We start from the raw sequence: 24,535 nt of genomic DNA, 5'->3' as shown, positions 1-24,535 counted from the left end.
TAACTAGTGTGGAAACAGATTAAACCCTGGCCTCCAGAAGGTTACAGTCTGATCAGGAAGCACATTTAAATAAAGAGAGTAATATAATAAGACCGTGGTAAAGTGGGGGGGTAGTCCAGAGGTTGTTACAATAAAGATCCATATAGTAAATTTGTCTGTGTTCAGTAATAGTAAGATTTGTTTCTGTTGGTAAGCTGATAATACTCTTTTCGTCAGAAAATAAAAACTACCAGTTATTTTTACCTTTGTCTCCTGTAAACCCCTATAGCTATGGTTAGTTTTTCATTATTCCCAGCCTCAACCCTTATTCAGTGTCTTAATTCATAGTTTTGTTTTTATTTTATTTTGCTTTAAGGTACCTCAGAATCCTTTTCTTTCTTTCTTTCTTTTTTTAAATATATTTTATTGATTTTGTACAGAGAGGAAGGGAGAGAGCTAGAGAGCTAGAAACATCGATGAGAGAGAGTCATCGATCAGCTGCCTCTTACACACCCCCTACTGGGGATATGCCCTTGACCGGAATCAAACCCGGGTCCCTTCAGTCCCCAAGCCGACGCTCTGTCCATTGAGCCAAACTGGTCTGGGCAGAATCCTTTTCTTAATTGGCAGAGAATGAATAACTAAACCATTATTTTCTCTGGTTCTTAGTATGCTGCCTAGCCCAGCTGGACATAAAATAAGTATATACACAATAAATTCTTTTTGATCCTAGGTAACATATAAATTTGTTATCAGAAGCCAATCTCAGGTGGTGTTATGTTGGGTCAAAATGAAGAAAGTTGAGCCTGGACATTCATGTAGAACCATATATAGAGCAAAGCGAGATGGAAGAGAGAATAAAGTGGAGCATTTAAGATGGAAAGTAGGGACATTTAGAGTCAATATGCTTTGAGTTTGCAGGAGGTGCAGTTTGTATCACTGAAATTTAGGATACTTAGAAGGACCACTAGTGGAAATTGATTATTAAATGCAAAAAAACAACTAAGAAAATATTGAAATGTCTAATTAAGGGAAGTAGCCAAAGCTAATGCCAAAGTTTTCTGCAATGACATTGAATAAGTTAAATCTCATATTTTCTAGAAATTAGTTTGCCATTTTAAGTGTATTCAGATTTCTTCTTAGTTTTCCATACCAAAGTTTATTAAAGACATTAGGATACAATAAAAATGACTATTAATATTTTGTGCCAATTTTATGTGAGTCAAATGATTAAAAAGTGTTCTAATTTCTAATCTATCTAGTTAATATCTAAATAGCCATAAATCTTGATATCTAACTTATAACATTTTATCTCAAAATTTCTGTATTTAATCAGACATCGGATTGGAAGAGAACTTGATGTTTACTTTTCTGAAGGAGAGGCACAGGGTCAAAAGATAAAGCACTCAACTTTCTCCCACAATAAAGATTCCCTATCTGGGCTTTTTTTTCCAAGGGTGCTTTATAATTCTAAGTGTTGATTTTCTAACAGTTTCTTATAGCCTATCTGCTAACAACAAAGAAGCCTTGACTTTTTCTGTAAAGTATGCCCTGTAAATTGTAATAAAATGAGATCCCTAACCATTGCATTGCCTTTGTTGTATTACTGCTCCATTTACCTCCAGAAAACATCTAGTTCCAATACCATTAATAGTGTAATAATATTTCAACCACTATTACAGACGAAACCTCACATTTTCATTTTGCTTCATATACATTTTAGTACATCTATCTAAATATTAAGTATGTAGTAATATATTAGATATCTTTTTTAGCATGTTATAAATCTTAACATTTGGTGGCACTTGTGTTTTCTCTGAGATCTACAATATATTCTCAAGCAAACTGACCCCTTCATATCTGATTGTTGTGTTGGAGCCCTCTTTCGGTCTCCTAGAGCCCTATCAGTGCTATCGATATTATAATAGAATCCATATAATCTGTCAGCCAGCCAGAGGGACTGAGACTTGATTGGGTCAAGAACAATTCTAAGAAATTCATAGCAATGTCTTTGAAAAAGAACATTTTAAATAAAACAAGTATTTATGCATATCTTGCAAATGTACTAAAAATTTAACCTGAAATGTCAGCAAAATTCAGCTATGCCAAGAAATCGGAATTTCATTTGCACACTCTCAGAAGTAATGCTGAATGTTTCCCCCATGATGTCTTCTTCTTCTTTGCTGCACTCTAGATCTCAGGAAGAGTTTTTAGCTAGCAATCAAAAATAACCCATTTTAAGAATTCACGGGAAATGCAAGGTATTCATCAGTATATATTTACTGTCTAAAGCTGATATAGCTGTAAGGTTTTTGAGATTCAATTGATCTATTGCGCATGTTCCCTTCCCAGATTGCAGGACGTGCTTCTATTTGCATAAGGCCCTGGGCAAGGTTCTTTCTTGCATTGATTGGCCTGTCCAAGGCAGCCTGATGTGTTCTTGCATTGATCACTTTGTCTTTTCTTAGAAGACAGTGTTACACTGAGTTCATTTCAAACATTCTAAGGAGAAGGAAGAACTTTCTGCAGATGTCTCAATTTTATTCAGATGTTCATTTGAGTTTAGGCTCTTTTTTTTTCTTTCTTTCTTTCTTTTTTTTTTTTTTTTTTTTTTTTTGTCAAGGCTAAAAAATTCTCTTTTTTCTCCTAACTTGGATGTTTCTGCAGTTTGAGTGCACTTCAGAGTAGAATATATTTTAAAAAGCCACTTTAAAGAAAATTGCCACAGTATATGCCATTTGTCTTGTGCTTTTTTGTTTTTAAAACAGTGTATGTTGCTTTCAGCTTAAAACTATGTTCTTTAAAGATGAACTCTTAAACCTAGATATAAACTAAAACGTACTGTTTTTGTGATAGGTTACCACTATCTTTGCTCGCTTGATAGATTTTTTAGTTTCAGTGTGACATGTGCTGCTGTATGTGTTTAGGCAAATAAAAAGTTTTATTAGTTTCATTATGAAACTAGGGTCCTAAATGACTTGCCTGTTACTCTTCATCATTAGTAATATTAAGGTGAATAGTATAAATTTATCAAATATGGAAACTATTAAGCAACCACATGTCAGTTATGGATAAAAATATTTCATTATATCATAACTTTTGTGGGAGGGTGTTATTTGGTGGTCATGGAAACCTGAGTTTAAAGATTAAATCTTCAACCAAATCTGTGATAAATTGAGCAATGAATGTTTTGCATTTTGCAGTTTAGCACTCTTTATCAACTGGTCATTCAATCAACATTTGTATTGTTTGCCAAAGAACATATTTGCCTACCCTACACAGCTAATTATCAAGAAATGCCCATTACCACCAACTCATTTTCTAGGTGTTTAGTGAGGAACTAGTGAGACAAACATAAGCTCTGTCAAGATGTAGGGCAGTGTCCTCCTCCTGACCGCTTACTGTTGCATCAAAGCCCACTTGAATTTATAAGGGTTACTTTTGGCAAAGATTTAGAAGTGTGTTATGGCTGAATTTTATTATTGTGATGTTGGTAATTAAACTCTGCTACTATATTACAATTTCTTAATGTTTCCAGGAAGCATATTTAGTTAACCACTTACTATGGATCAGGACACTATATATGCTGTTTTATTTTCCTTATTATTTCCTGAATATTGTTAAAGTCTAGAAATTAAACTTAACAGAAAAACATTTAATCGGTTATTTCACTCAATGGCCTCACTGTAGCACATCACTCAGTATATCATCCTAAACCACAGAAGCCTTTTTTTACTTTAATAATTCTGTTTTGTAAAATTTTGCAGTAAATTTTTAGAGGTCATATTTGTTTCAGATATGCTAGAATTCCTGGCTTAAAATTAAACCTAGAGTGAATTTCTACAAAGTCTAATCAAGTCAATGTCATTTGCTATTTTATAGGCATTCTCTAAAAGCTAAAACATTAATGAGGTATATACATGAGTTATATAAAATTTATTCAGCAAGTAGAAGTGTTGGTAAGCAGAATTACTATTAATATAAATAATGTATATTAAAAATATGGTCTTACATTGGCAAAATTATTGGAAATAGATATGTGAGTGATCAGTGCTTAACTAGGCTGTCCAAAATTGCTAATCATAGTTGTATATAAATATGAAAGAAGTATTCTTAAAATAAAGATGTAATTATTTTCTGAAGATTTCATGTAAGTTTGGTAGTTTGAGAAAATCATTTGTGAGAATACCAATGAAAAAGGCATATAAAAGTATTGAAATGAAAAACCTCTTCAAGTATTTAAAAATAGCTCTTCAAAGCTGAATTTGATCAGTGGGAAAATGGATATTAAATTGCAACTTTTGTTCAGTGCATCACAACTTGGTGCAAGTATAGCTCTCTGAAATGGAATTATATAGTGTTTGCACATTTTTTCCAGCTAAAATGAAGCATACATCATCTTGCATAATTTACTTGTCTCTGGTGGTTAAATTTGCATATCTGAATGAATGAGTCTATATCTTAAGCTCCTGCTACATGTAAAATAATCTCATGAGTGGAGGGAGCTCTTTTACCTCAGAAGTCAGAAGAGTCTATATTTCACAGCAACTCATGATCAAATAAGCTAATTCAGATGCTGGAAAGTGCTTTTACTTAGCTATGAGGAAGAACCATTGACTGCATATAACCAACAAGTGTACAGTGGATCTTTTTAAACCCCTTACAGGACTGAATGTCGACCCCTAATACAAGTGACCATGAGCAACTATGAATAGTATTAAATACACACCTGAGATGGCCAGACTTACTTCTGTATAATTTAGTCACAATTGCTATGTTTATTCCCCCAAATTTACATGACATAATCTTTTTCCTAAATAGACCCAAATTGAAGAAATATAATTCAGTATTTGGTGGGCAAAAAAAAAAAGGAACGAGGTCTCTGTATCATGGAGGGTGGTGCCCGCTGTTTTTGCTGCTCAGGCACTGCCAGGACCCGAGTTCTCCAGACTCCCGCATGGAGGGATGTGGAGATCTGCGTTTGAAGTATGTTCACTGCATTCAGATTCTCATAAGACATTTCTGGGGAAACTGGAGGGCTTTGCTGTAAGATCCTGGGAAGCATAAAGACAGTGAAATATCTACTAAAAAGTTGTTCAGTGAAATCCATGGCTTTTTCCCATAAAGCAATGAATTGCTAAAAATGTTTCAGGCTAATGGGTTTTCAAATATAGGAGTAATCATTTTTAAATCATAAAAGGAATGATATCAGGTCTCTTATTTCCTTTTGACAGTGTCATATATTTATTTATTGGTGATTTCAAGAATATTCCATGTTTCCAGTGTAGCATGAGTCTGAGAATTTCTGATAAAACCACAGTAACTGTATAGTAAAAATTATTAATCATTATATATTAAAAGGTATCTCTTCATAAAATCTCAAAAATAAGCGTTTGTTTAAGGAAATAAAATTTGATATCTCACCATGAAGGATGTGCTTATAAGTTTCTTATAACTCCGTATGGATAGTATTATATATTTCTGGCTGGTTAAAACTTAAGATTTAATTGTCACTATGTTTTAACTGACATTATATGTAAAAGTACATTCTTCAATATAAAATATTTAAAATATCAATAAATAGGATATACTTTGCTTTATACAAAAGTATTGCTTTTCTGATGAATCAAATATAAATATGATATTATATAGTTTTTAAATAAAATAATAGTATACTACCTTTCTCATACTCTTTCTTACTCCTGCCCCAAAATAATATAGGTGTACCATATAGTTTTGTTAGCAAGCAAGTATTAATATGGTTGGTAAATACGTGCTCTAAATGATATTTACAGTACTGTGGCTAAAGAAATAATGTCAAAAGACTAATATTTGCCTTATGTTCTATTTGTTCTTTTTAACTTTTAATAATATTGAATCATCCCTGAAAGTATAGTACAATTTTGTTTTATCATCTTGAAGAAAATGTTTTCGTATAATGAGAGTTGTTGATTAAAAATTTATTATGCTCAATTGTTTGATACATATGTATGAGTGTCTGAGTCTGTGGAAACTCTTACTGAATAATCTTTATAGATATTATATGCATGAAGAGATATTCTCTTGCTAGATACTCAAATGAATATACATATGTTAAGGAAATACCTTCCTTTTATATTATCTTTTATACTTTTGTTCTGCCTCTAAACACTTTAAAAGAATCTTCTCACTTGGAATTGTTTAGAACACATGTACAAAAGAAAATTTGTATTTACATATTTTTATGTAGGCTTTAAGCAGTTTAAGCTAAAAGCTCACATTGTAAAATTTGTTTTTATGTTGGTATCTTTATACATATATTTTCAAACTCTCTTATCTGAGAAGTTCTAAAAAGAAGTAAGATATAATGATGGCATAAAGTGCATAGATTACAAACCTTTTCCATTTCTTTTAACTTTGTAGGACTAATAATAGCTTTTAATCATTGTTTCTATTCAGCTGTGTAAGAACCAAGCAGCATCACATTCTTCATACTACTAACCCATTATCTTTTTTTATGCAACAGGCATGATCATACTTACTCCACAACCCAAAAAACAAAAACGGCTCTGGACATTTATTCATATGTTCCTAAAACTATATATAGAGATATTCTGGGTTAGGTCTAAAAAATTCTTAATTTTTGTCTCAAAAAATGACAGCTTTTCTTAATAATGTTCCATTATCTCTTACTTTCCAAAACTTATCTGTCTCCTTTTTTGGGGGCCTTTTGGGAAGTAATATAGGTGAGTTCTGGGATGGGATTGAAAATCTCCTATGACTTATGCCTAGATTAATAACAGATAATCACTAGATATTCTATAGTTGAACTAAAGGTGAAACTCTATCCATAAAAGCAAAAATTTGTAAAAGAGATTTAAAAAATAAAGCAGCTTCCTATAAATGATGGTTTTGCCTGTTGAAGATTTACAGGAAATTACTGTTTAATCACCAAGATGTTAACCTGGCCCACGTTAAACTTAAAAAAAAATAATAATAAAATAAAACAATAAAAAACAAACACCCCTCCATAATAGGCATTATTTTATAACTTTTTTCTAAATGTAAGTAGTTGAAGTGTCAGCTACTATAAAGATCCTAAATACCTATCTATTCTTATCATATGGACATTGTTTTATGCCTACTAAACTGTTGTATTTGCACCTTCCTCATTTTAAAGAAGGAGCAATGTAAATGGACATTGAATCTGTTTAAAAGCCTAGTTATGTTTTTTCTTTTTAAAATGCAAAACTAGTGGTATATGTATTATTGGTTTTTGTGGGAAAATAGTTAACAGTTTCCTATATAAATGCATGTTTTAAATGGGCATGAACTATTTTTTTCTTATTTCCCAATTTAAGTTCCATAAAACATATGTATTATTTTTTAATATTTAAATTTTATATTGCATTTTCTCTCAAAGACAGCTGTGTATTTTTTTTTTTTTTGTATTTAAGATTTAGGGTCCAGTATTTGGAATATGCACAGTAAAAGTTATAGTGTTTTCAAAAGCAGTCTCCAATGTAAACTAAATATACTAATCTCCTGTCACCAAAAACAAAAATAAAGTTTAAACGCTCATTACAGGTTTAATTACAATTTTGGACAGGTTTGAAGCCTTCGGACTATTCTGGCCATTTCACTTTAGCCATTCAGGCCATGCTGCCTGTATTGTGTATTCAGCAGTTCCCATTAAACGTCTTCACAGTGAGTGATTCTGGTGGGCTTGCTGACACCCGCTTCATGCATGGCCTGCTGTGCTGGGTGGAATATTTTTTCTGAGCTGCCTGGAATATTATAGACATCTTGGCCATGTCACTCTGTGTACAGTGTGTCGGTGTGTGTGTGTGTGTGTGTGTGTGTGTGTTTATAGGAGAGTGCATTCCTGAGCAAATCAGTATTAAATAAATGATTATAAGCTGTGATTTTATATACACACAAATTTTTAAATTTTAAGTAATGATGAATTTATAATTTATTACATCCATATATTTTTAATAATTTTAGTTCAGTTAACTTTAGCAACTTTGCTTTAGCTTTCATTGTCTGTGGTTATTGACACTAGGGGGCACTGCTTATCCTCAGTTGCATCTTTCTTCAGAAAATGAGTAAAAATATTCAGCTGATTTCTGTGCTGCTACTTTAATTAACAATTGAATTTAGAGAACTTAGGCTATTTAATTCTTCGTTATTTTGGTTTTATTTCTGATGCATATATATATTGTGTATATATATATATATATAGTGCTAACAAAGGGAGTGGAGTTATTGGTTCTCACAAAGAAATACAGTATCTAGTGTTTCATATAGTAACTTCTTTTCCCCTTTGGAAATGTCATTCTTGGCAAAACCAGAAGGGCAAGTTTGCCCAGTGATGAGGTTTAGATCCCTTGCCAGCTGTGCTTCTAGCCAGCAAGTGTGATGAACAGCTTTAGAAATCAAGTGAGAGAAAGCATTCAAAAGTTAGTGTGATTCATCAGGATAAAGGTCAAGAGAAAGATAAGCAAAGGATAAGAATGAAGAGCACTAGTAGCAATAATTGGTACTTTTTTTATTACATAAATTTCAGTGATTCCATTTGTAATTTTGAAGCATGTACTTAGTTCAAAAGTTCTTATAAACTATTTTAAAGACTATTTAATCTTCTGTTTCAGCTGAACACTTAAAAGTTAGTAGAGAAAAATGGATATGCTATCATTCATTACTATATTTATAGATTAGAGCTGTAGCTACTATTTGATAATAAAGTAACAAAATAATGAAACTTTTTCAATTGACAATTACAGTTTGATCTTTAAAAAAATAAAGATTTGTGCCTGGCCTGAGTGGTTCAATTCCCAGTCAGGGAACATGCTTAGGTTGTGGGTTCAAGTACAGTCCCCAGTTGGGGCACATACAAAAGGCAACCGAACCATGTTTCTCATGATTCTCACTCTCTCAGCATGTCCTTGGGTGAGAATAGATAGATAGATAGATAGATTTGTTATTATCATTTATTTAGAGTCTTAATGCCCATTCTAGACCTAAACACTTAGGTTTCAAACTACAGGACTAATACCTCTCTAAGGACATTTACTGATTTTTTATGTTGTTTTAAAAATAAAACTCTCTTTTCCTGCCCTCCCAAAAGGGAAAACAATCAGTAGCCTATAGAATATAGGAAAGTATTTTCTCTGTTCTCCTAATTAATCAGGTCTATGAGAGAACTGTTAAAATTTCACGTTTTTCTGCCCTAGAGTTGTAATCATATATTTTATACATATGAAAACATTTAGTTAAAGCATACCTTGTTTTTATTAGCTAAAGGTACTGATTTTTTAACATGAATAATTAGGATAAAGTATTTTTACAGATTTTAAAGTTTTCATGGGGTATGTTTTACTTCCTGACCAAAATGGGACAAAAAATGTTGCTAGTATAGCGAAGCTTGATCTGAGCCCCAGTAAAATATCACATAAACACATGGACAGTTTTCAGTAAAATCTATAAAGTACGTCTGCTTTGTGGTACCCCAAATTGGCTTCCACTAAATGGGTATTTTAATTAGAAATGTTTTACATTTTTTAAAGAGATATGGATAAGTATATTAGTCTATTTTGATTTTTTTCTGTTTTAATTTTCCACAGTGATTTGATAGTGTATTGAATAACATATGCATTTAAATATATTAAGCATGACTACTTTTGTGTAATTTCTTAGGAAAAAACCTTTCATGGTTTATAGATGGTTCAGAGAGAAATGTCTGCTATTTTCTTTATAAGTATTTTTCTTTTTCTAATTACTTCTACATAACATCATAAGAGCATTAGCTGACTTAGGGTCATCTTTGATCTTCAGTAAAACATCTGTCACTTAATAAGAATAAATTCCACCTAGTTAGACCTTATCAGTTCATAGACAAAACTGATTAATCAATATGGGGCAGCTTTTTTACATTCAAATTTTTACAATCTGATGTGTTGGTGTGTGCTTTTTCTGGTACTCACCAACTGCAGGCAGTCAGATTCCAGCCACCTTTGGTAGGTTTTTCTCCTCCTAGCAGCATGTTGCTTTTGGCTATAAAAAGTTAATTTCAGATCTTAATATACCTAATTTTTGAGACATTGGCCGAGTGTAGTTCAGCAAAGAATAACGGGAACATCACACCACTGTGCTATAGCTAACCGTTTATTACCTCAAGCCAGAGAAGCAGTGTTAATGCAAAGGCTGCATTGTGTCTGTGGAAAGAAGGAAACGGACAGAAAGTCTGAGAGTCCCCTTCCTAAGGGTTTCGAAGAGTCGCACAAGGAAAGGGGAAACAATAGTGACACTTTCTGAAGGAAGAGGTTTTAATACTCCCAGTGCTGGACATCTTTGGAAGTTTTTATGATTCGAATAAATTATGTTCTTGAGTAACAGACCCTATCTTCTCTCCAGACATCTTTGCTTCAGAATGGGAGAGCGCGTTGTAATGTTATCTTTTCCGAACCATAAGTGTTCTCTAAAAAACATATGACTGCGATGTTCATCAGCTGGGATGTTTGCTGTAATTCACCAATAAATTTGAATAATTTGACATAATTTCTGACAAAGATGAATCTTTTCACATTCATTTCCATAGTAAGGCCGTGTCTACATGAAGAAACCAGTTTGACTGACTCTACCTGCCAAATTGGTCAGGGGAAAAAAACAACAAAAAACAGTACAACAACCATTTTGTCGACAGAATTAAAACAGTTTGTGTGTGGGAACCACTTTGGTGACCTGTTGACTCCAAAACTTGCTTAATAGTATGTCACTCTGGAGCCTGTAGCATTACAAGAAAGCAGAGGGCCAGGACACATCAGGGAACTAATGGCACGTGTGCTTTCCGGGAGTGCACAGTGGCAGAGAGGGAACGAGAGGCATTGTCAATGGTGGAACTCGGAGTCACAGCTGGCTTGTCCCAGGCTTGTTGAAACTAGAGGTGGCATATAAGTCATCTCACCTGTTTCCTCCTCTGGATGAAAATGAATTGGACTAATTTCTAATGTTCCTGACCACTTTTCATCTATTGTATATTATAGGTAGACTCATGTCAGAGTTAATATTAAAACCATGATGCTACTGGTAATTTTTTTTTTAATGTAAAAGACCACAGGAGATATAAGTGCATTGCATTCATGACTATTAGAATGTAAGTTTTACAGCTTGAGGGGCCCATTCACCCCTCCCACAAATAATTAAAAGGCATCAATATCAGATTAACTTTTAGAAATCCTTAAGTAGGTACTGGAAAATTCAGGACTGAGCTTATTGTCCTTTCTGAAGAGGAAAGGGACTAGCAGATCGTAGTATGTGCTGGTGTTTGTGTCGGGGGAGAGAGATTTAGGGAAGCTTTGCTTTTCCTGACAACTTGGTGACAGAAAGTAGTATGGTAGATTTCATCATGACACTCACAGTAAGAGTGACAGGTTGGGTTCCTGTGAAAGTGGGATGGGAATTCAACATTGGCTCCTCATTCCTGTGCTCTGTCTTCTTTTGTGTTTTGTCTAAGGCAGTATCTCCTCTTCCCCTCGCCCCCGCCCTCTTATTACACTCTTGATTAGGATAACTTTCCCCAAAAGTAGTCACTTTGTTTCTTTTTCTGGAACATCACTCACTCTCCCCCCTTCAAGCACCTTGGCGTTTTGTTGATATTTGACCTCCATTGTTAGATACATCTATGCCTGAGGACAACTTAGAAGCTATCCCCCTCCCACCTCTTCAGTCAAGTTTTGTTGAAAGCACCTCTCTGGTTCTCCCATCTCCACACTTAAAATATCACTAGATGAAACCCATGTGCGACTCTGTTTTGTATATTGCCTTTTGTATTATTAACATTCGGGAAAATTAGTGGAAGACTTTCAGTCTTCAGCGCTGTCAATCTGTCACCTTTCATGCACTGCTTTAAATTTCCAAAAATGCAAATGAAGTAATTAACCTGATAAGAAGCAGTGACATATAATTGACTTTCTAAATTAGTGAACTACTGACTCTTTTTTATTTCTTTGCCATTTTATAGGATTTCATATTGGCTAAATTGGCTACTTAACAAAAGGTGTGATGTAACAGAAATTCTGCTTCCTACCATGATAAATACCGTTGCTTATTAAAACATTCTGTACTGTGTTGCCTAAGTATATTTATTTTAGATTCTTGCTGTTTGAATTATTTTATACTCTTGTAACTGAGGCAATATTTAACGATAGCAGAATATAGACTCTAAATCATTGATTCAACTAGTGGAATATCCCCCGAAGAAGTGCTAATGAACAGACACATGAAGAAAAAATGGAATTCTTAAAAATAGCCTCGAGAATAATTCTCCCTCACACACATAAACCCTTCCTCGGTGTAAATTTTTCAGTGCTATCTTGCATCAGAGCTGTCATCAAATGTCTCAATGATAGGTGTCAGGGTTCTCCTCCTCCTGTTAGTGATCGGATGTGCTACTCTGGTGTTTTCCATTACGGTGGATATTGATAGAGGACACTTAGTGTATAGTAACTGTTACTGGTGGTTCACGAGTATTGAAATTAGAAGTGCTCTCTTGCTACGTGTAGTGTGTATGCATATGAAATAAAGGTACGAATAGTTACTTTTATCTCAACCCCATCTTTTCCTCCACCCAAAATTTATATGATTTTGTATGGTAAATACAATCCCAAAATGTCCTATGTCAAATGAACATATTTCAAATAATTTACTCCCATTGTCTTTTGTTATCATTTTAGAAATGAGATGTGCTTTCATAAGAAAAATGACAACATATCATGAGAATCATATTTTAAAATTCCAGCTTACAAGGATTGTTCTATATTTGGTCAGTAGAGTGTGCATTTAAATAGCTCATATAGGAAGTACATTGAGTATAAAATTCTTCCAGTAACAGTATTCACCTGAATGTTTAAGCAGGTACACAAGCTGCAGGTATTCCATGAGTTTTTCGGTAGAAGAGCCACCTGGAGATACTCAAATATTTTGAAGCAATGTGGGAAGCCTGTGACTAATACCACGTGATGTCACTTTCCCATTTAAAAATGGATGTCAACATCTAGATGGTCTTGCTTCACTATGTCAGTGGGTCAGTGCCTATACTAGAATCTAAAAGCTAAGGCAACCCCTCCAATATATAAAATTAGATCAGTATCACACGATTTCTGCATAAACCTGAACTTACATTTGAAGAAACATGATCAAATGAAGTTTATTCTGAATTTCTAGAGGCAAAAACTCAGAAATATCTGAGGGCACAGAGTAACTAAGATCTGAAAAAGAATCAAAATCTCATATGTCTTCTGGGTCAGATTTTATATAGCACAGTCTTTATTTTTCTCTGTGTTACATCGATTAAAGGCTGAGATTTGAAAAGCTAACCTGGCTACTTTAAAGGGAAGCCCCTCTGTCTGTGTCCACCCTTCCTTTCCGCACCAACACTACCAGGTTGGAGTTTATCACTGCAGACACTGGTAATAATGACTGCATATGCTATTTGAAGTTTGGAATTATTTTGTACCCTGGAGCATTTAGGTTTGAAATCACAAGTAAATCTTGCATTATCTGACATATACACTTCATTTGAAATTCAGAAAATAAAATCATTTCCCAATGAACTTATAGGATAATTTTTGAAATTAGTAACTGATTTTCTTGATGCTTTTCAATAGTCAATGCTTCTTCGTCTTTTACCTTTCCTTTTTTCCCTTTATGGCCTTTAGTTGGGGGAAATCACAAAATTGGATAGGATAGATAATATAGATTAGATTGTGGGTTCTAAAATCTGAGATAGACTTACTTGATCTCATAGATAATGGTGCTTGAAATCATAATGCAGTCTTAAGTGCACCAACATGACAAAGATTGCTGGGCAGATGGAAGGATGACTTAGATTTGAATGGACGGTATGACCTGGGGTAGGTGTTGTGACACACAGCCAGTTGCCCCTTCTCCAGGAGAGGACTTGCTGCCTCAGCTCTTGGGAGTGCTTCCGCAGACAGCCTTCAGCTGTAGGCCCCTGCAGGGATTGCTTTGGCAGCCATGGGGCCCACATCCAAAGAGCAGTGTGGGAGATTCGAAACTCAGCCATCTTGGGATGACTCTGAAAGGTCTTTCTATGTCCAGAGTTCCGCTGGGGTTGTGTCACTGGACCTGCATCTCACCTTGAAATCCCTCTGCCCACTTCTGCTTTGTCCCCCTCCTTTCCTCAGATGTTGGTCCTAAGGACACTCCTTTGTAAAGATCATGCAAGTGAAATTCCACCTCAGAGTCCGTTTCCTGGAGAACCCAGCTTACCTGTGGTCTGCTTCTAAATATGGCCAACCAGACATCGCTCTAACTTCCTAACCGTCATGTCCGCTGGTTTATGTAAATTTCTGTAAATAGCATATCCGTTCCGAAAATAATTTTTGAGCATCTATTCTATGCCAATATATGTGCAAGGAATGGGGCTGTGGTATTTCCTGTCAAAGATGGTCCTGTCCTCTTGGAGCCTACAATTTAGTGGGCAAGAAAGACAATGAGCAAATCATTACCGATATATCAGGACAGAAAGTGCAGGGTGATATACACAGATAGTCATGGTGTAATGACACAGGATTTGGAGTTAAAAGATCAAGGTGTGAGACTATGGGCATGTCACTTAACTTTCTCTAAGCAGCAATTTCCTCATCTATAAAACAGCTACATATTTCCTGAATTGCCAGTGTACTTAAAAAGAAATTATTCTATCTAATGAAATTATGTATAAATACTGAGAATATTAAAGAATTCCTATAGAACTTATCTAAACCTGCCTTCAACCCTGAAGGGTCACAAACCACATCTTCCTCAACTTTATAGTAATAATGCATTGTATAGTGATAATGCATTGTATAGTAGTAATGTATTGTATAGTAGTAATGCATTGTATAGTGATAATGCATTGTATAGTAGTAATGCATTGCCTAGAACAGTGGTCTGCAAACTGCAGCTCTCGAGCCACATGCAGCTCATGAGTTATGGTTTGCCGCTCTATTGACTAATGAGTTTGCCCACCACTGCCTTAGGGAAAAAAACACTTAAAAAAAAAAAAAAAACAACAACACATTTTAATAATGTACTAATGTATTTAACCTTAAGTTAAAACTTCTGGGTAAAGGTAATGCCTTACTCGGTGGTCAGCAAACTCATTAATCAACAAAGCAGCAAACCGCAGCTCATGAGCAGTTTGCCGACCACTGGCCTAGAATACTTGATATTTTAGAATACTGTTTTCTCTGTTTATGCCAGGTAACAGAATATACAGTCTTTAAAATATATTGAGAATCATACAGGTAATTGGAACCTGAATTATTGATAAAAAAAATTTAGAGTTACTTTTTGAACTTCAATCAAATTTTAAATACGCCAAACTTCTATGAGGAAAATCAGTGTACAGGGTTGGTTTGTTTGTTTGTTTTAGCTTTAGTAAGGTGTCATGGATGATCAAATATTGTGGCCCCAGGCAGTTTGGCTCAGTGGATAGATCATCAGCCTGCTGACTGAAGGGTCCTGAGTTTGATTCTGGTCAAAGGCACACACCTTGATTGCAGGCTCAATCCCTGGCCCTGGTCGGGGCATGTTCAGGAGGCAACCAATCGATATGTCTCTCTCACATCAATGTTTGTCATGTTTCTGTATGTCTCCATCTCTCTTCCACTTTCTCTTAAAAAAAAAATTCAATGGAAAAATATCCTTGGGAGAGGATTAATGAAAGAAAAGGAGGGGAGGGAAGGGGGATAGAGGAGGGGAGGGAGTAGGGAAGGAGAGGGGAGAGGGGAGGGGAGGGGATAAGGGAGGGGAGGGGGTAGGGAAGGAGGGGAGAGGGGAGGGGAGGGGATAAGGGAGGGGAGGGGGTAGGGAAGGAGAGGGGAGAGGGGAGGGGAGGGGATAAGGGAGGGGAGGGGGTAGGGAAGAAGAGGGGAGAGGGGAGGGGAGGGGATAAGGGAGGGGAGGGGTAGGGAAGGAGGGGAGAGGGGAGGGGAGGGGATAAGGGAGGGGAGGGGGTAGGGAAGGAGAGGGGAGAGGGGGGGGGGGGGGATAGGGAGGGGAGGGGTAGGGAAGAAGAGGGGAGAGGGAGGGGAGGGGATAAGGGAGGGGAGGGGGTAGGGAAGGAGAGGGGAGAGGGGAGGGGAGGGGAGGGGAGGGGAAGTTCTGTAGCTCTGGCCAGATGGCTCAGTTGGTTGGAGTGTCTTCCCATATACTAAATGTTTGCAGATTTGATTCCTAGTCAAGGCACATAACTAGGTTGTGGGTTTGATACCCAGTCTGTACATAGGGATGCAACCAACCAACCTTCCTCTCCCTCTTCTCTCTCCCTCCCTTTCCCTCTCTCCAAAATCAGTTTTGAAAAACATATATCCTTGGGTGAAGATTATTTTTAAATTGTAGATATTTAAGTTGTACTACTAAATGACCCTGATATCTGTATATATTGTGAAATATTCACCACAGCCAAACCAATCAAAATATCCATTACCTCATACTTAATGTAAATGCTTTCAAGAGAAATTTGTTAAATAACATAATCTCCTCTGGTTATCTGCTATACATCTTTGTGCCAGGAAATCCTATCCCTTTGCCTTTCTTTTTCCCGGACCACAAGAAAATGGTATACTTTAAAACTTAAGGACATTAACACTCTCCCAGCTGAATGTATATGCTTGCCCCTGTCAAACCTAATGAAATAGTTTGCCACAAGTTTTAAATCAGTCATTGATTCTGCATATATACACACCAAAGTATTCTTAGTATCTGCCAATTAATAAAGACTCATAAGTGATTTTTAAACTGAGTATTACAATTAATTTGCTCTTTTCTTGATTAAGTTTTTTAAACTGCCCTTTTTTTTTAATATGTATTTTTGTAAAGCAATGGTCTTCTTTACCAACTCCCAGATTGTCAGTCACTTAATATTTATTTTTGTTTTGTTTCTTTCTTTCCAACCCACTGTACACATGCTTTTTTTGTTGTTGAAGGAGCCTGCACGTGGCAGCATGGGCCAGGCAGGAAAGGAAAAGGAAGTTATTACTGCTCTCTTCTGGCTGCCTGTAATAATAAATCATAACTTGCCATTCCCTAACTGGTGGCTGGAGACGTATCTTCATAAATGCATGTGACCCGAGGAGTTTCAGTTTACATACCCCATCCCTCGGGGTCCTCGCCTGCAGAGAGCCCTTTCCTTCCTGAAATGAGACAAAGGTTGTAGGAATCGAAGCTGCGGCTTCAAAGCACAGGAAGAGAATGTTGTCCTATCCTGTGGCTACCGTGGGCTCCAGCTGGCCATGTTTACCTACCCAGGGTGTGAGGCTGTGTCCATCTGTGAGGGGCTCAGCTCAGCAGTCAGGCTTGCCCTGAAGTTTAAACTTAGCAATTTCTGGAAATATTTATTGAATGTTTTCCTACATGGTTATTTTAGAGCAATAGCTATATAGGTTTGGGCTATATGCTTAAATTGCTAAGCATTGCGCATGCTGAAACTTTTTAAGATTTATCCACTTGCTAGGGTAGCATTTAACTTCTATGTTACATTTATACATTAAGTGACCACATAATTTATCATCCAAACCAGAACACTTTTAACAGTGCAAGAGGACACTACTAACAATTACTCCTGGTCAGTGGGCATTAAACTAGAGCTGTCCTGGGCTAACTGGAATGTATGGTAATCCTTTTTATGCATAATTATTTCCTTTACAAATATTTAAGCAAGCCAAAATCACTTTATATAATTGAGGGAGGAATAGGTGTAGAAGTTGTTGTACATTTCATAACTGCCACCCTATCTGCACCAATGTTGATGTCACGAAGAATATATAGATGCTATATCTAAAAGGGAGGATACATTTTAGAAATTGAAAATAAATGTCAAGCCCAGCCTGTGTGGCTCAGTGGTTGAGCATCGACCCATGAACTAAGAGGTCACAGTTCAATTCCTGTTCAGGGCACATAACTGTGTTGCAGGTGGGATCCCCAGTAGGGGGTGTGCAGGCAGCCACTTGATGATTCTCTCTCATCATTGATGTTTCTCTCTCCCTCTCCCTTCCTCTCTCTGAAATCAATAAAAAAAAAAAAGAAAAAGAAATGAATGCCAGAGTAATAGTGGTCGCTGACAGTACTGATTACTTACACGCCTTATCTCATTTATCCTTCAGCTGCCCTATGAGGTGATAACTATTGTTCTCATATTTTATTCTTATAATGGTTAACCAAAAGTAAAATATAAGGACATTTAATTCCAAAGCCTATGCATACTTTTAACTATAACACTATACTGCCTTCCTCTGGACATTCTTCATATCTGTGATTATCTTTTTTAAAATATATTCAGCTACACTCCCTCTGTGTAGAAAACAAGCAGTAAAGGGACTGTCTTCCTGCCAGCTCAGCACTGCTAAGTTGAGGGTTCACTGGGGCAAGAGAGTGGACGACCACAATGTGGCTTCAGCAGTTCCATTTTCATTTCCAAGTGCACAGGGCTATTCCTAGCCTAGTCCTCTGATTATAAGGTTTTAAACAGACACAATAATCAATTCTTTCTACTACTTGGCCAGGTAGTTTTAGAATTATTGAGCCATACTGTAAGGGAAAACAATCTTTCATAATTCTTTTCTTTATAGATGTATAACTTTTAAAAAATATTTGTCATTAAAATGCATTCTAAGTTATGCCCTCTACATCCAGAAAGAATGTACCTAGTTTATACCCATAGGGTAGTTTGCACTGTGTTTTTCTGGGATCAATTGTTTTAACTGTGTACCATGTACCCTGCTAGTTGCTTTGTATTGAGTTCATCTCTTAATAATTCTGAGTTAGGTATATTTATCTTCTCTCCCCTACCTGTGCTGAAATTGAGACACAGAAGATATTGAAATAATTTACTCAGGTGTCATTACTAGATGTGGCAGAGCAGGGATAAAGAACCTAGGGAATCTGACTCCAAGTCCTTAAACCAAACCACAGCACTCCTTATGAAGACTACTTACATGAAAGTTTCTATTTTCAAGAAAAGAAAGAAAGAAAGAAAGAAAGAAAGAAAGAAAGAAAGAAAGAAAGAAAGAAAAAAAAGAAACAACAAAAAAAGGGAGAAAGAAAGAAGAAGGAAGGAAGGAAGGAAGAGGGAGGAGGAGGAAGGAAGGGACAGGAAGAGGACAGGAAGGAAGGAAGGAAGGAAGAAGATAGAAAGAAAAGAAGAAAATGAAGAAGAAAGAAAGCACGACGAAAGAAAGAAAGAAAGAAAGAAAGAAAGGTGAATGCAGAACTGTGAGAGCTGAATGTCATACTTGTCTGAATTTCCTGCTGGGCAGTTTAGTCTTCATATTTCATCTACCAGAGCCCGTGTATTTCAGTTGTAATCACTTGAGGTACTTCAAGAGCCTTGGATGACAGAACCAAGGTTTCAGTGTTGCAGCAGAGATGATGTTTGTTTTGTGAGTAGCATGCTATTGGGATCGACGTGTGCAAAAGAATCTTCAGGAAGACATTAACAAGAAAGACTCTGCCAAACCTAGTGTCGGCTGATTAGTCATCTTGGCCCAGGGCACATTTTTAACCCAGTGGGATGCTTTGCATGCAGGGCAGTGTGCCATACACTAGGGGAGGTACAGACTGAAGTGTAAAGTGAGGGGAGAGGTTTGTGGTAAAATATCATAGTGTATCAAACCACATAAAGACTATGTTCAAGGAGAATCACTGAATATAACTATAATCTTAATAACAAAAATGTGAAAAGATGCCAGCTTTTCATACTTTTCAAATCTTTGGAACAACTTAATCTGAGATCTTAACTCAAGGAGCTCTAGAGGGAGCTAGTCTATTTATATACATATATATTTTTTAATAAAGACATCTCAAACCTCAATCGTACTGTTAGCCAGAGCTATGATTCATTCATGCTCATACAGTAGTAATGATCTTCAGATTTATAAACGTACATTGGTGTCAGATCCTAATCTAAAGGAAACATGCATTATTTGATTTTCTTTCAGAATATTCTTTCCTGTACAAGTGATTCACATGCTGTAACCCTCACAGTGCATATGTGTAACACATGTCAGAATTTTTAAAAAGGTATTGGCTTTTGCTGATGAAAGACTTTAAAACATTTCCCTCAAAACATGTTGAAAACATCTTATATATGCAAATAGAAATATGGGCCTGTATGTACATATATACATCCCTACCCCCAGTTCACATTGGCCTCTTTTAAGAAGTCCTCTTGAACTTGGAAATATAAGACCTATTTATCCTGAGTGCCAGAACTGCTGGGCTACAAATATGGGAAAGTGAAATTATCTATTTCTTAAGTTTGGTCGAAGACAACCCAGTTTACGGTTCACTTCTTCTTTGGGTTGGGAGTATTGACCTTTGTAGTAGGTTGGATTCATAATTTCCAAAACCCAAAGCCCTCAGCTATTTCCAGGAGATATGAAATTACTTCCAACGAGTACAGGATAAAGCTTCCCCATAACATCATCATCGCCCTGCCTTCAAAGCTTATCTTCTAAGACAAATGAATGGCAACTTTTTAATTTAATTTAATTTTGTAGAACTAAAAAGTCTTTGTAAAACAGTAGTTCATGGAGTTCTGAAAGAAATGAAACCCAAGGAAAAGTTAAAACAGCTTGTAGGTACAAAAAGAGAAATAAGGAACTTATAAGGTGATAGGAAGTATTTGGATTTGGCCGGGTACTTGTGAAGATAGTTGAGGGCCTTGGAGAAAGCATGGTAAGGTGGGTGGATAGAAAAGATCTACATGATTTCTGGGGAGGGATGATAGCAGCCCCGGGGAAGGGCCATAGGGCTCAAGGAGGGGAGCGAAGGTAACAGCAGCTACCCCTCTGGTCCTCTGGTCTTCATCTTGAAAATACTCTCAATAAATACTCTTAGCTTTCCTACTTTGTTACAGTGACTTAATGTTTAAAATCTTATTACTGTGGGAGAAAAAAATAACAATAGAAGGTTTCTTGTTTCTCTTCAATTTCAACCTCATAAAAAAAAATTTAGTAACAAGATGAGCCTGCATATGGATGGTATGTGTTTTTAATCTTTTCAGAGAACTTGATATTTATTGGGTGAGTTCAGCTTTTGTCAGACTTGGATCATGCAATACCATGAAGGAAATAGATTAATTGTGTATAAGCCAAGGTGGAGAAGACTATGAATAAATAAATGGGTAGAATTAAGAAGGGGAAGCAAAAATATCAGGTGACAGCATCAAATGTTTTATATTCTCAAATCATCAACATGGCTTATAGAAATACTAATTTTCCTTCTTATCCTAGAAATTTTTCATTTTATTGTAGAACTGTAATGATAATTTTTAAGTGCTGTTGATGGTCTATTTTTGATCATGGGTAATTCCCATCTTGCCCTGATTTTTTAAATATGTTTTTATTGATTTTAAAGAAAGGAAGGAAGAGGGAAAGAAAGGAAGAGAGAAACATCAATGATGAGAAAGAATCATTGATCGGCTGCCTCCTGAAAGCCCACAACCTGGGCATGTGTCCTGACTGGGAATCTAACCATGACCTCCTGGGTCATAGGCTAATCTTCAAGTTGCTCAACCATGGAGCCTCACAGCTGGGCGGCATGATTTTTATAATTTCTCAACATTCCTTACTGGTCTGGCCTTGGATTTTTTTTTCATCTTTAAAAATAATTATCCAAGTCATTGAAATGCTGTACACATGAAAAGGGAATTAACCAAATGAGTTCATTTATATGAGTATTATGGTATGTTACTGAGAAACCTCTATGTGATATAGATGAAAGAACACAGAACAAAAGTCATGGTCAAGTGTCACTTCGTATCTGTGTGACCCTTATCCAATTTCTCCACTCAGTTGCATCTTCTTCAAATGTAAAAATAATACAAGTTTTACATATATTTCATATTATTTCAGAATAAAGTGAGAATGAATATGTATTCATTTTGAAATGTTTGCAGTGCTGTTCAGATATAATTCAATATTATACAAACACAAGTAAAAACAATATTGTAACCTTACCATACACATAGCCTATTAAACCACGGAACTTTAGGATGTTGATATCTGGGATATCAAAGTTACTTATTTATCCAGTTCTTGATACTATATTGAAAATATGAAAACAAAGATGGAATATCCTTTCTGCTTAAAATATTGATATACATGTTAAATTCATGTAATTGTAATTGTTTGAAGGGCTCATTTGGCAGGTATTTCATAGTTGATTCAAGAATGCATTGGAGACATTTAAATCACATGGTCCTTTATCATTTTTAGAGACTGAGATTTCTTAGAAAATCTAATGAAAACTAAGAATCTTCTCCTAGAAAAATATTTGTATATTTTATAAACAGAATTTTGCAGGGAATTTGAAAGGTGTTCATATGATTGACATTTAGTAAGATTTTGGTGATAAGGCTTCCTCCCTTTCAGATTTCTGGGTTTTACGGACTATTATGGCCTCCACTTATTCCTTGCTTTAGCTACGTTCGTCTGTCTCTTAAACAACCTTAATCCCTGTGTTCAGTCTACCCCCACGGTTGCCATTCTCTATACTTTTCATCAGTGCTCATCACAGTGCAGGCAGTAAGGGGTGGGGTGCGGAGGCGGGGGGAGGGAAGCGGGAGGCATGAACCAGGCTAACAAATGTAAGAAGCAGACGAAGGCTTTGGACAGAAGTGGCAGTTGCAGGTAGTTCCATTATTAGCAGATGAAGTCGCAGCAAGGCTGAAACAGGCCAATAGTCTGAGAAACTAAACTGTTAAGATTTTCTAATTGTTAAGATTACAATTCTAATCCTAAACAGTCAAATATTTTAAATTATTTGTAAGAAGTTCTTCATTGAGATCCTCTGTGATTTAACCATCTCCCACCTTTAATAATATAATATAAACTGATTTTTAAGATGTCAAATACTGTAACAGTATATGGAGTTATCATGCTGGATTATAATATGATTTGATGTGATGTAAAGAAAAGTTGCAATGCCAGCGCTATGGACAAACAAGCCAAAGTTCTTTTTCTCTGTTAGTCCATGTAACAAATAAATATTCTCCCAGGTTTTAATCCCCAGATTTTCTACTTTTGCTTCTAAATCATCAGCCTATTTCACACTTAGTTTTTTTTTTTATCATTTCACCAACAGTCCTCAATATTTTAGCATCTTCAGAAACTACTACCTTAAATAAATTAGCATCTATTAACAACTAAATCCAAGGTTGATATTTTAAAATGCAGACATATTCTTAGAGAACCAGAGAGCATGTTCTTATTTTGTAACTTCAGCAACAATCATCCGAAATCTTCAAAAGTGTTACTCTTTAGAGTAAGGGAATGTAAGTTCTTTGTAAGCCAGGTGGAGTCACTGTTGTGGAAGTTTGCTTTTTATTATCTTATGTTGGTTTAAATTTTTATATGCTAGTGCCAACATGATCCAATGAGAGTCTGTTTGTAAAATATAATTTAGAAGAAGGTAGCAAACTACTTAATAATATATGTGAAGAATTGAATTAGCATATTATTTTATGTTCTTAAAAATATTATTGGTATTGCAAGGTGAATTTTTGTAGTGATATTACATGTTGATAACTGACATTGATTTTAAGATTTCCGTATTATATAAGCAGAAAACACTGTGAATGAAGATTAAGGTGCAGAGATGCTGCTGAGGCAGCATTAACATGAATAGATTCCTATTAGGTAGGTAGTGCTCAGTGGAAGGGGATGTGCAAATGCAGGGTTTAAAGAAACTTAAAAGCAAGAGAGACATTTTTAATTCAGAATGCCAAGCATCGTTTGATATACGAAGTATAGCTTGCAATGTTTTTCCTACAAGCTTTCATCACCATTCAGAATGCTTCCTTTTTGAAATGTGATACTATATTTTTATATAAAATTTATAAAATTAACTAAATTATAGAGAAATCACTTTTTTTAGAGGGAGAAAGAAACATCTATACCACATGTGTCAAACACAAGGCCCGCGGGCCAAATCCGTCCTGCCAGGCCTTGCAATGTGGCCCGCACCATGCTGTCATCACTGCCCTCCGCTGCGTTTCCATCACAATGACAGTTTATGACTGTTCAGTAAACCATTCAGCCCGCGATTTAGGCTGGATTTTAGATTTTGGCCCCTTCTCTGATTGAGTTCGACACCCCTAATCTATACTAATAAAAGGGTAACATGCTAATTAGACCGGGAGACCTTCCAGGCATCCTTCTAGACAAAGCCATGGTGGCGGGACCAAGGCAGAGATGGTTAGAGGTGATCAGGCTGGCAGGGGAGGGCAGTTGGAGGTGAGAAGGCTGGTGGGGGCAGCACAGTTGGGGGCAAGCAGTCCAGCAAGGCGGGGGGTGGGGGGTTTGGGGACAAGTAGTCCGGCAGTGGGGGGCAGTTGGGGGCAAGCAGGCTGGCAGGGGGGGAAAATAGGGGCAAACAGGTGGCATGGTGGGCAGTTAGGGGCAAGTAGGCCGGCAGGGGGGTGCAGTTGGGGGCAATCAGACCAGCAGGGAAGGGCAGTTGGGTGCATGCAAGCTGGCGGGGAGAAAGTTGGGAGTGAGCAGGCTGGAAG

The 24,535-nt window shown here is 36.2% G+C and overlaps 1 protein-coding gene across 6 annotated transcripts in view; it reads left to right on the top strand.

Moving 5' to 3' along the window:
- The window catches only part of FAM172A (family with sequence similarity 172 member A), a 338,830-nt gene that overhangs the window by 189,213 nt on the left and 125,082 nt on the right, over nucleotides 1-24,535 (top strand). The gene's annotated exons all lie outside the window — the stretch shown is intronic.

This window comes from Pipistrellus kuhlii, unplaced genomic scaffold, assembly GCF_014108245.1.
Source record: "Pipistrellus kuhlii isolate mPipKuh1 unplaced genomic scaffold, mPipKuh1.p scaffold_m20_p_4, whole genome shotgun sequence".
Taxonomy (NCBI): Eukaryota; Metazoa; Chordata; class Mammalia; order Chiroptera; family Vespertilionidae; genus Pipistrellus; species Pipistrellus kuhlii.
The sequence above is the reverse complement of the archived record's forward strand: the minus strand, read 5'-3'. Positions and strand labels throughout refer to the sequence as shown.